This window comes from Saccostrea cucullata, unplaced genomic scaffold (genome assembly GCF_032062105.1).
Source record: "Saccostrea cucullata isolate Sc308-1 unplaced genomic scaffold, CSIRO_AGI_Scuc_v1 ctg274, whole genome shotgun sequence".
NCBI lineage: Eukaryota > Metazoa > Mollusca > Bivalvia > Ostreida > Ostreidae > Saccostrea > Saccostrea cuccullata.
In genome coordinates, this window is record NW_026936286.1 from 634842 (window position 1) to 641383 (window position 6542).

General features: G+C 31.4%; 1 pseudogene; it reads left to right on the forward strand.

The window, feature by feature from the left end:
* The first annotated feature begins 208 nt into the window (after positions 1–208).
* On the forward strand, positions 209–2944 carry LOC134245237 (golgin subfamily A member 6-like protein 22; annotated as a pseudogene).
* Positions 2945–6542: the final 3598 nt, after the last annotated feature.

The window sequence follows — 6542 nt, forward strand, 5'->3', positions numbered from 1 at the left end:
CAATGCTGCAGGTACTTTTTTTATGCATAAACTTATTTTACAATATTTTTATTCTTTGAAAACTTCTTACACTCTTATTCAGAATTTTATTATGTCATGTTTGCAGAACAAAACATTTTTAACTCTTTTAAGATCACTTGGCATTTTATGCAAAATTATAACAGAAACTTATTTTTTAAAAACAAATGAAGTTGGAAACATTTTAGATATGGGCTCTGTATTTCAGAGATTTTTATATGTTTTGAATTTGTTTATTGAAAATCCAAAGTTGGCGTTGAATAATGAAGTTTCACTTTTTTATGGTCCATATTTTTATGACGAGGTTTTTGAATTTTTACTGAAGACTTCATTAAATGACGATCTAACATGTGTTTTTATAAAGCGTATTTGTACTGTTTTAAAAAGCAAAGGTAATAAACTTTTTAGTGAATTTTTAAGTGGCGGCAAGTATTTTAATATTACTACAACTGATTTACCAGAATGCGAGTCCTGTGACACAAATAACATTTGCATTGAAAGACTGATGGGCCAATTAGATTTCAAATTAAAAGCATCCTCCACCTCTTCTTTGAACACCATCGAAAGTTGCATATTATATTCAAACAACAAAACAGATGATTGGTTAAAAGAGAAAGATTTGAGTGAGCAAAAAGAAATAATTAATAAAGCGCGTTCAGAAAATAGGGTGTTCATGGAGAAAGACAAAGAGAAGAAGGAAGAACTATTTATAAAACAAACAAAAATTCTGGAAGAGAAAGAAAAAGAAACACAAAGAAAGAAGGAGAAAAAGTCGAATGAATTAGATAGTGCAGTTGAGGACATGAGAAAGGTTGAACTGTGGGAGAATGAAGAAAAGATCAGGGAGGAGTTAGAAAGGCTGAGGACGAAGAAGGAGAAAGTGGAGGCTTTAAAAAAACAAATTAATATCTATAAAAGTTTTTAAAATTGACAAAGAAAACAAAGAATTGCTGCAATTTTCGTCAAAAGGAAAGGTGTTTGACTGCAATAGATTACAGGAAAATCTTTTAAATTTAATAAAATTAAGAAGGAATGCACAACAGTCCAGTTTGAAAGCAAAGGACTTAGTTGGTAAAGAAATTCTACACACATGGACTGTTGAGAGTGGGGAGAATAGAGAATGGGAAGGGAAAATCAGGAGTTATGAAAATGGAGTCTACAAAGTAATTGAATATCAGATAAAAGTATTTTATCTTCAATAATGATAATTTTACACTATTTCACAAAATTGCATGGCACTTAATAACAAATTTTTAAAGCATCCTATATAAATTTACAAGAGGCCAAATGGCCTTAATGATCACCTGAGAATAAAAAAAACAATACAATACAACACAACAATGTTAAGGATCTATAAAAGTAAATACGTGAAATACAAGTCATGGGCAAAGAAGAAGATTTTCCAAGAAATAATGCATTTTTATTGTATGATGACTATACCTAAAGCTCCACCCTTCCTCCAGAATCGCTGTCTATTTGGCACTTATTTTTTACAAAGGGCTCTGTAATTATTATAGCCGTCCCAAAAGTTTGACTGCTGTCCAACCATAAAGAAGAAGATTATTTAAAAATTGCATTAATTCTGATGGTTTTTCTCCCACCCCATAGGCCGCAGGGGGGCGGGGGCCATGAAATTCACAATTTTTGACTGTTTGTTTCCCTTTACCCACAGATGCTATATGCCAAAAATGGTTGTCATTGGTTCATCGGTTCCAGAGAAGAAGCCGATGATAATAAAATGTTCACAGACAATGCACAATATAACAGTCAGAAAAAAAAATAGAAGTACATATATAGACAATCAGAATTTAAGAAAAATAAATTATCCATTTTCTAACAAAAGAAGCATATTACTCATTTATTAAAGTAAAGTCTTTGCATTATTATCAAAAATACTAGAAATGATGGGAAAAAAATTCAATGACACGGAACTTTAAGATTGAATGTAAAATGATATATTAGAATTGTAAAAATGGATATTATTGAATTCTTTTCAAGTTGTTAAAAGTGACAAGATTTTGTCTTCTTTAAATTTACTATTTCACCATTTTATTCAACAATTTGAATATACATCAGTCATCTTTTTTCTTCTTCATATAATGCATTCATCACTGTCTAATTATTAATGGTAGTATGTTTATTTTTTGTGCATGTTTTTAAATGTTTATGCATTGATTATATTAATGTTTTTGGTGTAAAGTGTATTGCCTAAATGTTCATTTGAAATTTATGTAAGATATATTTAAGTTACAATATTTATAACTGTATCAGCCATACTTCTAAATTTAACATTTATTTCATCACTTATTTATGGCTAATAAGAACATCTATGAATTATATTTTACATTGTATACTTGTTTCATAAACTAAGGAGCTGATAAGAACAGGATTATAATTCTCCAAACAAATGATATTTTAGGTTGTGTACTGGGATGATAAAGAAAGGAAGAATGGCAGTGAGTTTGAGTTAACAGAGAGAGAAATTAATATCGACATACAGGAAGGAAATCTCTTTATAAAAGGTAATTTTTATTGCATACATATGCCATTTAAAAACTTTTATTTACAGTATTTTTGCCTTTCAGCATAATTTCTTCTTCTTTTTGAATATTAAAAGATGATATATTTATTTATCTTCTATTAATTTTATTCTAGATACAGCCAAACTGGATCACTGTTACTCAACATTTTAGTGAATTTCTACAGACTCAACTAGATTTGACCACTGTTATGCAGCTTTTTAAACACCTTATCCTTCTGTGACGTCATCCACCGTCTTGATTTCCAATATTTGTGCAGGACAAGGGGTCAGGTTAGACCATTCTCAGTGACGGTATTGGGCTGGATTACTCTATGTAAATAACCTTATGCTTTCCGTTAAATACCTGGCTGACCATTTTCAGTGACGGTATTGGGCTGGATTGCTCTATGTAAATATTTACCTTATGTTACCAGTACCATGTTTTTCCATTATGTAGAACTTGTGGTTCGTCGTCACCTTATATTATATTTTAAGATAGGTGACATTATTCATAGTAAAATGCATTATTTTACTACACTGGCATCGCCGGTAGGCAAATAAATTGCAATGTATAGAGATCAGAGCTGAAGATAATTTACCACTTTTTGAGAAAAAGACTATAGCAGGTATGAAGTAAGAGTTATCTTTCATTATAAGACTTACTCCTTCAATAATGAAATTGAGTTACTGCCCTTTGGAGCCAACTTCCACTTGAGGTAGAGGTTATTAGAAGTAATTTCAATAACAATGGGAAGGACAACCAATGAAATTCTTTCTATTTATAACTATGTTCTGCACTTTAGGACCTATTGATGATCATTATATTACCAATGTTTTCTATTTAATTTTTAGGTGGAATAGCTACAATGTCATGGAAAATTTTTATGAAGTTGAATTGTGGCGATGTTTTAATTTTTGAGATGAAATAATCTTGATTTTGAAGGTAACTAGTAAGATTCGTAATTTCAAGCCAAATTAGACGTGCCGATGGTGTAATTTTACTTGGATTTTGCCCGATTGGATTTGTATTAAGATCAAACGTCAACTGTATTGATTGAATTTACACAATATGGTATAAGTAAAGTTATATATAACAGGAATAATTAAACATATGGGAGTCCAGGGATGGTATAATGTAAGTAATTAATTTTTAGGAGTAAAACCTAAACAATATTGTTTGTTTGATTTTTAGGGAATCTGAAATAATCTTAGTTTCTATCTGCAAAGAGCTGAAACCCTGTGTCCGATAAGATAAATTACGCCAAAATTATTGGCATCCCTTTCAGCAAAATAAATTTTACACCCGCCAAGAAAACTCGCTTTACGGTATATTCATACCTCTAGATATACTGGAAAACCTCTGAATGTGCACTGTGCGATATCACACTTGAGTCATTTTTACCACCCACAAAAAATATATCATGTTTAAAATTAATGATGAAAAAGAAAAACACACCCTCAATAGAACAGATGGAGTCACCTCTCTACCTCTCTCTCTCTCTCGTAAGTCTCTCTCTCTCTCTCTCTCTCTCTCTCTCTCTCTCTCTCTCTCTCTCTCTCTCTCTCTCTCTCTCTCTCTAGTCTATGCACAATTCTGTCATAGAAGAGATAACGGATATTTGGTATCGAATGAATTGTGTTGATAAAATATCTTTTTTTTTTTAAATTTCCCTTTGTGATAAGGGCATATAATTGTTTTTAAGTAAGATGGCATAAAAAGCATAAAACGCGTCAAGAATCTTCCAAAAGATATATTTAATTGAGTAACTATTCATAAAATCGTTTAATAATAATTGTAACTTAGAAATGAAATATAAGCAGTTGCTTTAAAAATATTTTAAATTGAAATTATTAATATATGTTCAATCTTCGAATTGGACAATATACCGGTAATCATATATACCCTTTGTATATGTGACATGTTTCTTGAATATATAATGTGCATTAAATAGCAGGAGATATTACCAAGTAAGTTCTTAAGTGTGTTCAAATTTCCAGTCTTGGGGAGGTTTCTGCCTACCTACGAAAAGCTATGCATATATTGTTTTAAACTCGAATTTTTCTGTTAAAAGAGAAAGATTCAATTTCTTGAATTTAATAAACCCCACACTGATATAGACAATTGATATCGGACATCAAATTCTTTGTACTGATATCGAAAGTAAAAAGGACGATGACAACCAGATTGAAACCATCAGAGTTTGTTCAAAAGGAAAAAGTCATTCAGTTTTATTAAAGTGAGACAAGATTATTGAGTATGTTATTTTACTTTTAATTATTCTATATGCATAGATAGCATCGCTTACGGAAAATCGAACACGAGTTTTTCTATAGATATGAAATCGAAAACGAAACTACCCGTCTGAAAATTGATTAAATATGAAGCCCTCAGAAATCTTCTACAGCCAAATTCCATCAAGGAAAAGTTTGATAATGGTCATACAATATATTCTACAGTAAGTGTGTGCAAAAAGCACCCTTATGTCATTAACAAAATTCCCAGGATGAGAGTTTGTATGAAAGACGGAAAATTGTACACCCTAGATAATCATCGTCTCTGGGTGCTTAGGAAACTGGAAGCAGACGGTCATATCAAGGACGTAAAGGTCAACCAGGTTAGCAGCGATCGTCTGCAAGCAGAGAAATTCACCACTAAAAATGGAGGTGAAAGCGTAGTGATCAGACAACCTTTTGTTGATTCAGATGTGGAAGACTTTGACAATTATTTTTAAGGCTTAAATGAGGAACGATAGTGACTGGGTTTTTGTCTTTCAGTTGATCTGAATTGTAAACTTTTGTTTTATTATTTTTTTGTAAAGAACATAATTACCGATGTTTTATTGATTCATGTTAGCTTCGTGTGATTTTAAATATATTTTTGTTAACAGTGTACCTGTTTTTACTTTAGTCTACCTTATTAAAAGAAAAAGCAGAACGTACACTTTTGTTCAGAAAAAGAACCAACTATTTTTGTTGCGTTATATTAAGTAAAATGTGAAATTGGTGAGTATATACATAAAGTAACTGAAATGTAATTGAAAAGTAATTGAATTTATCTGACGTTTTTCTGTGTTATTAATAAAATGACAATTACAGGTAACAGATAAATAGTTAATTACAAAATACCTCCAATTATTTTGAAAAATATAATAAATAACATTTACTTTTTTTTTCAACTACCCAATCCCTGCAATAACTGAAAAGATAGTCTTACATTTTTATTTTATTTATCTGAATATTTGTGTTTTTAAAAATGATATTTTCAATTTCCCCTAGTTTTCATTAATCTATAGAACACATACATACATATATTCAAGACTCAAATGGTTAGTGTAACTATATACAATTTTTTTCTGGAATGTAAAGCTTTTGACGGTATCAAAATATGTTTAACTTAATACTATTAAAATGCACCTGTTTTTAGCTCACCTGAGCCGAAGGCTCAAGTGAGCTTTTCTGATCAAAATTTGTCCGTTGTCTGTCGTCGTTGTTGTCGCTGTAAACTTTTCACATTTTCATCTTCTTCTCAAGAACCACTGGGTCAATTTCAACCAAACTTGCCACAAAGTACATGTATCCTTGGGTGAAGGGGATTCAAGTTTGTTCAAATGAAGGGCCACGCCCTTTTCCAAAGGGAGATAATCATGAATAAGAGAAAAATTATTGGCATTTTTAAAAAATCTTCTTCTCAAGAACCACTGGGCCAGGAAAGATGAAACTCATGTGGAATCATTCTCAGGTAGTGTAGATTCAAATTTGATCAAGTCATGACCCCCCGGGGGTAGGGCGGGGCCAAAATGGCCGATCAAAGTTTTACATAGGAATATATAGGAAAAATCTTTAAAAATCTTCTTCTCAAGAACCACTGGGCCAGAAAAGATGAAACTCATGTGGAATCATCCTCAGGTAATGTAGATTCAAGTTTGTCCAAGTCATGACCCCCGGAGGTAGGGCGGGGCCAAAATGGCCGATCAAATTTTTACATAGGAATATATAGGAAATT